Genomic DNA, 12,571 nt, shown 5'->3' on the forward strand with positions numbered 1-12,571 from the left:
AGTGATCTAAGAGTAGATCACTAGACAGCGATCAAAATTATCCTTAGTGGAATAAGGAAATATTTCTCAATTATGGAGGTGACAAAAAGGTTCGTCGTAAAAAGTTACATCGATGCAAGTTTTGACACAGATCTGGATGACTCTAAGTCTCGATCTTGATACATATTGAAAGTGGGAGCAATAATCTAGAGTAGTTCCGTGCAGAGCATTGTTGACATAGAAATTCGCAAAATACTTACGGATCTGAATGTGACAAACCCGTTGACTAAAATTATCTCACAAGCAAAACATGATCACACCTTAGTACTCTTTGGGTGTTAATCACATAGCGATGTGAACTAGATTACTGACTCTAGTAAACCCTTTGGGTGTTGATCACATATCGATGTGAACTATGGGTGTTAATCACATGGTGATGCGAACTATTGCTGTTAAATCACATAGCGATGTGAACTAGATTATTGACTCTAGTGCAAGTGGGAGACTGAAGGAAATATTCCCTAGAGGCAATAATAAAGTTATTATTTATTTCCTTATAACCATGATAAATGTTTATTATTCATGCTAGAATTGTATTAACCGGAAACATAATACATGTGTGAATACATAGACAAACAAAGTGTCACTAGTATGCCTCTACTTGACTAGCTCGTTAATCAAAGATGGTTATGTTTCCTAACCATGAACAATGAGTTGTTATTTGATTAAACGGGATCACATCATTAAGGAGAATGATGTGATTGACATGATCCATTCCATTAGCTTAGCACATGATCGTTTATATGTTGCTATTGCTTTCTTCATGACTTATACATGTTCCTATAACTATGAGATTATGCAACTCCCATTTACCGGAGGAACACTTTGTGCGCTACCAAACGTCACAACGTAACTGGGTGATTATAAAGGATACTACAGGTGTCTCCAAAGGTACATGTTGGGTTGGCGTATTTCGAGATTAGGTTTTGTCACTCCGATTGTCGGAGAGGTATCTCTGGGCCCTCTCGGTAATACACATCACTTAAGCCTTGCAAGCATTGCAACTAAATGAGTTAGTTGCGGGATGATGTATTACAGAATGAGTAAAGAGACTTGCCAGCAACGAGATTGAACTAGGTATTGGAATACCGACGATCGAATCTCGGGCAAGTAACATACCGATGACAAAGGCAACGACGTATGTTGTTATGCGGTCTGACCGATAAAGATCTTCGTAGAATATGTAGGAGCCAATATGGGCATCCAGGTCCCGCTATTGGTTATTGACTGGAGACATGTCTCGGTCATGTCTACATTGTTCTCGAACCCGTAGGGTCCGCACGCTTAAGGTTACGATGACAGTTATATTATGAGTTTATGCATTTTGATGTACCGAAGGTTGTTCGGAGTCCCGGATGTGATCACGGACATGACGAGGAGTCTCGAAATGGTCGAGACATAAAGATTGATATATTGGAAGCCTATGTTTGGATATCGGAAGTGTTCTGGGTGAAATCGGGATTTTACCGGAGTACCGGGAGGTTACCGGAACCCCCCGGGAGCTAAATGGGCCATGATAGGCCTTAGTGGAAAAGAGAAGAGGCAGCCCTACATGGGCCGCGCGCCCCTCCCCTCCCTTGGTCCGAATTGGACAAGGAGAGGGGGCTGGCCCCTCTCTCTCTTTTCCCCCCTCGACAAGTCCTATTCCAACTAGGATTGGGGGGGAATCCTACTCCCAGAGGGAGTAGGACTCTCCTGGCGCGCCCTATGTGGCCGGCCAGCCTCCCCCCTTTGGTCCTTTATATACTGAGGCAGAGGCACCCTAGAGACACACAAGTTGATCCAGGTGATCTTATTCTTAGCCGTGTGCGGCGCCCCCTGCCACCATAGTCCTCGATAATATTGTAGCGGAGTTTAGGCGAAGCCCTGCTACAGTAGTACATCAAGATCGTCACCACGCCGTCGTGCTGACGGAACTCTTCCCCAACACTTTGCTGGATCGGAGTCCGGGGATCGTCATTGAGCTAAACATGTGCTAGAACTCGGAGGTGCCGTAGTTTCGGTGCTTGATCGGTCGGGCCGTGAAGACGTACGACTACATCAACCAAACGCTTCCGTTGTCGATCTACAAAGGGTACATAGATCACACTCTCCTCTCGTTGCTATGCATCACCATGATCTTGCGTGTGCATAGGAAATTTTTTGAAATTACTACGAAACCCAACAGAAACCTCTTCTGCCCTCTTGTGTGCGGCTGCCGGGGCTCCTCCTCGTCATCGCTATGCGGCCCCTTGTCCTTGTTTTCGGCAATTAACTTGCCGGCTTGCTTGAACACCCAACAATCCCTGTTGGTGTGATTGGCTGGCTTGTCTAGGGTTCCATGTATTTGACACGAGCGATCGAGTATACGGTCCAAGTAGGACGGACCCGGCATACTTTGTTTGAATGGCTTTTTCCGCTGACTGGGTTTAGAGCCTTTGAATCCGTCATTGACTGCCGTATCCTCGGTGTTTTCACTGTTAATACGGCGCTTATGTTTGTTGCGACATGACCTGCTATTGCCGTCCTTGGTATCCGGGGTACCATGGTTCTTTGATATGTTCTTACTGCGAGCCAGCCAGCTGTCTTCTCCCGCACAAAAGCGGGTCATGAGCATTGTGAGAGCTGCCATAGATTTCGGCTTTTCCTGACCAAGGTGCCGGGCTAGCCACTCATCTCGGATGTTGTGTTTGAAAGCCGCTAATGCCTCTGCATCTGGACAATCGACGATCTGATTTTTCTTTGTAAGGAACCGAGTCCAGAATTGCCTGGCCGACTCTTCTAGTTGCTGAATTATGTGGCTCAAGTCATCGGCGTCTGGTGGTCGCACATAAGTGCCCTGAAAGTTGTCAAGGAATGCGGCTTCCAGATCTTCCCAACAGCTAATGGAGTCCGCTGGCAAGCTGTTAAGCCAATGCCGCACTGGTCCTTTGAGCTTTAGTGGGAGGTATTTGATGGCGTGTAAGTCATCACCGCGGGCCATGTGGATGTGGAGGAGGAAATCCTCGATCCATACTGCCGGGTCTGTTGTGCCGTCGTATGATTCAATATTTACAGGTTTGAAACCTTCTGGGAATTGATGTTCCATTACTTCGTCTGTGAAGCATAAGGGGTGTGCGGCACCTCTGTATTGGGCTATATCGCGACGCAGCTCGAAAGGGTCTTGCCCGCTGTGTTCGGCCCGGTCAGATTTTCTTTTACTGTATCCGGCGTGACGTTTATCGTCTCGCAGAGTAGTGCGCCCTCGTGATCCGTAGATCGATCTTGCATGCTTTGCTTTGTCCTCCAATATTTCTCGCAGGTCAGGCGTATCTCCCCATGCCTTTTTATTTGAATGGCGTCAGGGTGGAGGCTGAGCTTTTGGCTGGAATGCCTCTCTATCGCGGCCATGAGGTGGCCGATCAGCCGTATCATACGCTTCCTCCTCCAGTCGAGGTAGTAACCTGCACTTTGGGTAATTCTTGGAGGGGCGCTCGAGTTTATATTCCTCGGCCGCGAGGACTTCAGTCCATCTGTCAGATAGCAGATCTTGATCAGCTTGAAGCTGCTGCTGCTTTTTATTCAGGCTATTTGTTGTGGCCATAAGCCGGCGCTTGAAGCGCTCTTGTTTGACGGGATCCTCTGGTACGACGAATTCATCGTCGCCGAGGCTTGCCTGGTCTTTGGAGGGGGGCATGTAATTGTCATCCTCCTCCTCTCCGTCTGCCGCTCTCTCAGGAGAGCTGGCTCCTTCATCCTCCTGCTCTAAATCTTGCTGGAGGGGATTGTTGTTGTCTTCGGCACTATCCGGAGTGTTATTATCTCTTGTGCCGGTATCACCACTTTTGCTTTGGCGGGACTTAGAGCGGCGCCGCTGACGTCGGCGCTTGGGTTGCTTCTTGGAGGGGTCATCCTCCGCTATCTCGTCGCCATTGCCTTCGTTGGGTGTATCCACCATGTATATGTCATATGACGAGGTGGCTTTCCAGTGCCCTATAGGCGCTGGTTCATGTTCGTCTCCTACATCGTCGTCCATACCGTCGATGTCTTCAGAGTCAAAGTTGAGCATGTCGGTTAAATCATCGACAGTGGCTACGAAGTGGGTGGTGGGTGGGCGTCGAATTTCTTCGTCGTCCGCATCCCAATCCTGTTGGCCATAATCCGGCAAGGGCTCTCCTGACAAAGAGAGAGACCTTAGTGAATTCAAAATGTCGCCGAAGGGCGAGTGCTGAAAGATATCCACGGCGGTGAATTCGATGATCGGCGCCCAATCGGATTCAATTGGCAGGGGCGCGGACGGTTTGGAGTCCAGAAAAGAGTCCGGCACCTTGGAGTCACGGGCTTCGCAGAGGATTAGGCTGGTGTTCGGCTCGACCGCCGTTGAGACTGCAGCCCCTGAGGTGGTGTCTAACCACTCGTCCTCGATTGGCGCAGTTGGCTCCGAGCTAAGGGTCGGAGCTGATGCGGGCGCGGCCTCTGGGGTACTGTTCGGCGGCAGAGCTAGGTCATACCCGCCGTGACAGTGCGGCGCGCCCGACTGTGGCTCGAATCCGTCGAAGATCAAGTCTCCGCGGATGTCGGCCGTGTAGTTCAAACTTCCAAATCTGACCTGACGGCCAGGGGCGTAGCTTTCAATCTGCTCCAGATGGCCAAGCGAATTAGCCCGCAGTGCAAAGCCGCCGAATACGAAGATCTGTCCGGGGAGAAAAGTCTCGCCCTGGACCGCATCGCTATCGATGATAGTAGGAGCCATCAAGCCTAACGGCGACGACACAGAGGAACTCTCAATGAAAGCACCAATGTCGGTGTCAAAACCGGCGGATCTCGGGTAGGGGGTCCCGAACTGTGCGTCTAGGCTGGATGGTAACAGGAGGCAGGGGACACGATGTTTTACCCAGGTTCGGGCCCTCTTGATGGAGGTAAAACCCTACGTCCTTCTTGATTAATATTGATGATATGGGTAGTACAAGAGTAGATCTACCACGAGATCGGAGAGGCTAAACCCTAGAAGCTAGCCTATGGTGTGATTGTATGTTGTGGTTGTTATCCTATGGACTAAAACCCTTCGGTTTATATAGACACCGGAGAGGGTTAGGGTTACACAAGGTCGGTTACAAAGGAGGAGATATCCATATCCGTATTGCCTAGCTTGCCTTCCACGCCAAGTAGAGTCCCATCGGGACACGAGACGAAGTCTTCAATCTTGTATCTTCATAGTCTAACAGTCCGACCAAAGGATATAGTCCGGCTGTCCGGAGACCCCCTAATCCAGGACTCCCTCACCCATGCCTTTTCCTCCCAAACCATCCAAGAAAAAGGATGATGAGGATTTTGAGTGCTTTGCTGAAATGATTAGACCTATCTTTTTGCGTATGCGATTAACTGATATGCTCAAAGTCAATCCTTATGCTAAGTACATGAAAGATATTATTACAAATAAAAGAAAGATACCGGAAGCTGAAATTTCCACCATGCTTGCTAATTATACTTTTAAGGGTGGAATACCAAAGAAACTTGGAGATCCCGGTGTACCAACTATACCATGCTCTATTAAAGGAAACTATGTTAAAACTACTTTATGTGATCTTGGAGCCGGTGTTAGTGTCAATGTTGGGGATATCGCTTATCGGGAACTTATCGGTCGACCCATGATAAGGGGTAAATCGGCCATTTTATCGGCATATCGGCCAATTTATCGCCATATCGGCTGATTTATCGGCCGATTTATCTTATCGGTCTGACAACGGTAAGCGATAAATCGGCCGATTTATCGGCATATCGGAAGATATCTTGAACAGTGGTTAGTGTTATGCCTCTCTCTTTATATCGTAGACTTGATTTGAATAAGTTGACTCCTACTGAAATATCATTGCAAATGGCTGATAAATCAACTGCTATACCTGTCGGTATTTGTGAGGATGTGCCTGTTGTAGTTGCAAATGTTACTATTTTAACAGACTTTGTTATTCTTGATATTCCCGAGGACGATAGTATGTCTATTATTCTTGGAAGACCCTTTTTGAATACTGCAGGGGCTGTTATTGATTGCACTAAAGGCAATGTCACTTTTCATGTTAATGGTAATGAGCATACGGTAAACTTTCCGAGGAAACAACCTCAAGTTCATAGTATCAACTCTATTGGAAAAATGCCATCGATTATATTTGGAGGTTTTGAATTTCCTCTTCCTACTGTCAAGAAGAAATATGATATTCTTATTATTGGGGATGTGCATATCCCCGTTGAGGTAACATAGTGGTATTCGAAATTTCTCCGGAACCATGTTATTCAGAATGAGTTCGTTAACAAGACTTGATCAACCTTGTTAGTGGATTCCTTTTGATGACCATGAGATGGATGAAACTAGAAGGCACAACCTTCTGTACCCCACTTTTACTTTCTGTTATTTATATTAAATAAAATAAAAAACAAATATTTTTCTGTCTGTTATTTGATTATCCGTGCAGTATAAAAATACCTCGAAAATAAAAGTTCTCCAAATGCCCTGAAATTGAAATATGATTTTTTCTAGAATATTTGAAAATATTTGGCACTGAGAACACAGCAGGGGGGTCAATCACCTGCCCACGAGGGTGGAGGGCGCGCCCTACCCCCCTGGGCGCGCCCCCTGCCCACGAGGGTGGAGGGCGCGCCCCCTGCCTCGTGGGCCCATGGTGGCCCTCCTCCACTTATTCCTGCACCCATACACTTCATCTTCCTCCCACAAACACGAATATCCAGCTCAAGCACGAGTTCTAGCTCACTTTGCTGCCATTTTCGATCTCCTTGCTCAAAGAACCTCTCACAAAACTGCTTGTGAAGATTGTTCCTTGGTATGTGACTCCTCCATTGGTCCAATTAGTTTTTGTTCTAGTGCTTTATTCATTGCAAATTTTTGCTGCTTAGGTGACCCTGTTCTTGAGCTTGCATGTCAAATTTATATGGTCAAAAGTAGTTTTGATGCATGATATAGGCCCTAGGCACTTGTAGGAGTAGTTGCTATCAATATTATTGAGTTCAATTTACTTTCATTTTGAAGTTACTAAAAATTTCCAGAATTTTTCAGAGGAAGAAATATGCTTAGGAAAATGTTCCAAGGTGGTTCTTCAAGGAAGCAAGGACCCAGGCTTGCAATGCGTGATGCTGATGACGAGCCACCAAGAAACGCTCCAGTGCGTCCTTGTGAATGGCCCTCTGAGAACTTATGGATCGAGCGGGAATTAAGGAAGAATTTAACGCATATTTGCGTAACGCTGATCTTTGAGCTTTGAGGAAGAAAAGTGCAGCCAGTACCACAACCTCACCAGTACCTTTGTGAGGAGGTTTGAATTTTCAACTTCACGTAATTCTCCAACTGTCCTGTTTGATCTTTATGATAAATCTTACACTATGGACTTAGAGGATTTTACCACTGCATGCAAACTTCCACAATGGGGTAGTATAAGGGATCCTCACATATCTGAATTTAGAGATTTTCTTGCTAGCATAACTGTGGGAGAATCTAGAGATATTACACAAGCTACCATAGGGAGCATTCACTTTCCTGCTATACATTATTTTGCTCTCTTCATAGGTAGATGCATTAGTGGTAAAGATGAGGCATGTCACATGTGTGTCCCTGATCTCAGTATTCTTAGGAGTGCTATGTTAGGAGACCAATCTTATAATTTGGGAGCCATTGTTGCATGTAGGTTGCATCTTAATAGATTTAATGGAGATTTCTTTGGGTGAATTTATGCAACCCGCATAGCTAATTTTCTTGGTATAGCCATACGCAAAGATGATATTGAATTACCTCCTGCTTACCTAGACTTTAATGCTATGGTTCACCACCAGTTTGTCGAGAGGAATGAATCACCTCTCCAGTATCGACTAATCTTTGACAGACGCCATGCTGTCCATATTACTCTCCCTGCTCCTGCCTTCTTTGATTATCAGGCAGGAGGAAGATATACTATTACCAGAGAGGAGGCAGATGAGTACGAGAGGAGAGAGGAGGCCTGAAACGCCCTCGATGCGGCTATATCTCCTACGTGTCGAAGCACGACTTAGAGGCATAACCGCATTGAAAGCAATGTCGCAAGTAAGGTAATCTTCACAACAACCCATGTAAATATATATAAGGGGAAAGGATACATAGTTGGCTTACACTCGCCACGTCACACAAATACATGAATAACATTACAATCATCCAATACACTCATGGTCCGACTACGGTACCAAAATAAAAGATCAACCCCCACATGCGACACGGTCCCCGATCGCCCCAACTGGGCACCACTACTGATCATCTAGGAAAGACACATAGTAACGATGAGAGTCTTCATCAAACTCCCACTTGAGCTCAAGCGCATCGTCTAGAACGGTATCATCGGTCCCTGCATTTGGTTTTGGAAGTAAACTGTGAGTCACGCGGACACAGCAATCTCGCACCCTCGCGATCAAGACTATTTAAGCTTATAGGTAAGGCAAGGTAATATGTGGAGCTGCAGCAAGCGACTAGCATATATGGTGGCTAACCTGTTCGCAAAAGGGAGCGAGAAGAGAAGGCAAAGCATGAATGAAGAACTATGATCAATAAGTGATCCTAGAACAACCTACGTCAAGCATTACTCCAACACCGTGTTCACTTCTCGGACTCCGCCAAGAAGAGACCATCACTGTTACACACGCGGATGATTCATTTTAATTAAGTTAAGTTTCATGTTATCTACAACCGGACATTAACAAATTCCCATCTGCCCATAACCGCGGGCACGGCTTTCGAAAGTTCAAATCCCTGCAAGGGAGTCCCAACTTAGCCCATCACAAGCTCTCACGGTCAACGAAGGATATTCCTTCTCCCGAGACATTACGATCAGACTCGGCATCTCGGTTTTACAAGACATCCTCGACAATGGTAAAACAAATCCAGCAACACCGCCCGAATGTGCTGACAAATCCCGATAGGAGCTGCACATATCTCGTTCTCGGGGCACACTCAGATGAGACATCCTACGAGTAAAACCAACACTCAAGTTGCCCCGAGGTGGCCCCGCAGTCTACTCGGTTGGACCAACACTCAGAGGAGCACTGGCCCAGGGGGGTTTAAATAAAGATGACCCTTTGGCTCCGGAAACCCAAGGGAAAAGAGGCTAGGTGGCAAATGGTAAAACCAAGGTTGCGCATTGCTGGAGGAGTTTTATTCAAGGCGAACTGTCAAGGGGTTCCCATTATCACCCAACCGCATAAGGAACGCAAAATCCGGGAACATAACACCAATATGACGGAAACTAGGGCGGCAAGAGTGGAACAAAACACTAGGAAAAAGGCCGAGCCTTCCACCCTTGACCAAGTATATAGATGCATTAAGATAACAAGATAATATAGTGATATCCCAACAATAAACAATGTTCCAACAAGGAACGATTTCCAATCTTCACCTGCAACTAGCAACGCTATAAAAGGGGCTGAGCAAAGCGGTAACATAGCCAATCAATGGTTTGCTAGGACATGATGGGTTAGAGGTTTGACATGGCAATTTGGGAGGCATGATAAGCAAGTGGTAGGTAACGTAGCATAGGCATAGCAAAAGAGCGAGAATCTAGCAAGCAAAGATAGAAGTGATTTCGAGGGTATGATCATCTTGCCTGCAAAGTTGTCAGAGTTGACTGGATCCTCGTAAGCGAACTCAACGGGATCCTCGTTCGCGAACTCTTCTCCCGGCTCTACCCAAGCAAGAACAACAAGCAAACGGAACACAATCAACCACGTGTAATGCTCAAACAACATGATGTAAACATGGTATGCTATGCGGGATGCGGTATGTGATGCATATGCAAGATTTGATAAGGAACTATTGAACCTGGCCTCAACTTGGAAATCCAAGAGTGCCACTGGAAAGGGGAGGTTATTTCGGTTGAAACGATATAAAGATCACCGGAATCGGATGCACGGTTTGGAAATGCAAGCAAAACAAATATGGCACCGGTCTGCGATAATCAGCAAATAGCCATCTAAATGCATCAAGATAAATATGCTACAACACTCAAACATGACAAAAAAATACATGGCAGCGATCCACTCATGATGCTTGACAAAAGATGAACACTGAGCTACGGCCAATTCATCCATTAACAGGTTCAAACAAGCATGGCAAAAATGCAAATGGTAATAGGTTTTAGACTTAGTGAAATTAACACAAGTCTGGAATTTAACATCAGGAAGCACACTTTAGAGCATGAATACTACAAGCTACCGGAACTTAACATGGCAAAGCAAGGCATGGCACGAAGCTACTCAAAGCATTAACAAAACTCCCTTAGTGACCTTGAGCCAAAAGGGATCAGAAAATACAATTGCAAGCATGTGAACATGGCAAAAACATAAACAGATCTCAGACTTAGTGAAAAACTGGAGCATGCAAATCAGTTAACGAGTAGGCATGTTTACGAGCTTGATGCACTCATAAGCATACACCCATCAAGAATACATGGCATAGAAGCTAGACATGGCAAGAACAACAACATAACATGCATGGATCAATAGCAACATCCTCGGCAAAATCGCTAACAAGTCAACAATCTGTCAGGATTCACGAAATAGCAAAAGTAGAGCCAGATTGACTCAAGCTAGGGTCCTCCATAAATGCAAAAAATACATGGATGGACAGAGAACCACAATGTTAACATATCATCCTTACTGATCATCCTAAAAAGAGGCACGTATCACTAGGAAACAACATGAACATATGGCATAATGACAAAATCAGGACAAGGACTTAGAAAAATTCTAAGTCCCTGAAATCAGCATACCGATTACGCTACTTTGCAAGCTTGTGCTAGTCACCACACATATCACAAAAATACATGGTAAGCTCCTCTATAAAGATGGCATGGCATATAACAAAACTCATGTAAAGCTCAGGAGCATATCATGCACTCATTAATCATGCCAAAAATGACAAATATCTATTTGATGAAGCAGAGCTGCCAAGTTTATCACATAGCCCTCTTTCAACACCATTTCAGGCATCAAGATGAGCTCAAATGAAAATGATGCAATGAGATGAAATTATGTACTCGTCGAGACGAACATTTTGATATGCTACACGCGCAAATCGGTGCTACGTATGCGGAGTTACGACATGATGAAGATTGCTTAAAAAATAAAGGAGAGGGAAAGTCAACCGAGCTCAAAACTCAGATCTAGGGTTCCTCCGAGGTACTGTAGCAGTGGCGTGTGACCCAAGAACTCCGGCGAGGAACTTCCGCTCCGGCGAGGCAGGAGCGCCGATCCGGCGAGGGGGCAGCCGGATCCGGCGGGAGGGGGCGGCGGCGCGGCCTCTCTGGAGGCGCGGCCTCTCTGGTGCCTCGGGACGCCACGGCGTCATCGGAGAAGGAGGGCAGTGAGGAGGACGCGGCGGCCGGCAATGGTGGGCGCGGCGGCCGGCGCAACAACGGCGAGGTGGCGGGGCGGCGCAGGTGACGGCGTCAGGGAAGAAGGGCGGCGTGGGCGGCTCGCCTGGTCGGTGCGGGCGGTGGAAGGAGACCGGGCCGGGAGGGCTCTCCCCGGGCCGAGCGGGCCGGCGGCGGCGGTGGATCTAGCGGGGACACGTGTCACGCCCTGGTTGGGCGCGGACGGCGGCGGCGGTGCGTCCGGCGTGGAGCGGACATGTCCGGCGCGACGCGAGGAGGATTTCTAGGGTTTCGGGGGAAGAAGGCCCGTGATTTCGGAAGGGGGTCTATTTATAGGCATAGAGGGAGCTAGGAAGCTCAGAATGAGGTGCGGTTTTCGACCACGCGATCATGATCGAACGCTCTAGATGATGGAAAGGTTTTTGGTGGGTTTTGGGCCAAATTGGAAGGGTGTTGGGCTGCAACAAAAACGAGGCTTTCTCGGTCCCTCGGTTAGCCGTTGGAGTATCAAACGAAGTCCAAATGGCGCGAAACATGACAGGCGGTCTACCGGTAGTAAACCATGGCCGCATGGCAAGTCTCGGTCCAATCCGGAAATGTTTAACCCCCACACATGAAAAGAGGTAGAACGGGGCACCGGAGGAGATAGGAGCGCCGGAATGCAAAACGGACAACGGGGAAAATGCTCGGGATGCATGAGACGAACACGTATGCAAATGCAATGCACATGATGACATGATATGAGATGCATGACAAAGGCAACAACACATGGAGACAAAAACCCGAACCCGAGGAAAATAAAATAACTTAGCGCCAGAAACGGCAAGAGTTGGGATACATATAAGGTAAATTACATCCGGGGTGTTACAACACTCCACCACTACGAAAGGTTCTCGTCCCAAGATCTAGGACGGGAAAAACGTCGGGTACTCAGAACGGAGGTGATCCTCGCGTTCCCAGGTGGCTTCACGGTCGGAATGGTGTGACCACTTGACTTTGAGAAATTTGATTGACCTATTGCGAGTCTTGCGCTCAGTTTCTTCAAGAATAGCAACGGGGTGCTCACGATAACAGAGGTCTTCCTGGAGATCAATGTCTTTGAAGTTGACGGTGCGGTCAGGGGTCTTGAAGCACTTGCGGAGCTGAGAGACATGGAACACGTCGTGCACGTTTGCAAA

The sequence above is a fragment of the Triticum urartu genome, chromosome 1 (genome assembly GCF_003073215.2).
Source record: "Triticum urartu cultivar G1812 chromosome 1, Tu2.1, whole genome shotgun sequence".
NCBI classification, from domain to species: Eukaryota; Viridiplantae; Streptophyta; class Magnoliopsida; order Poales; family Poaceae; genus Triticum; species Triticum urartu.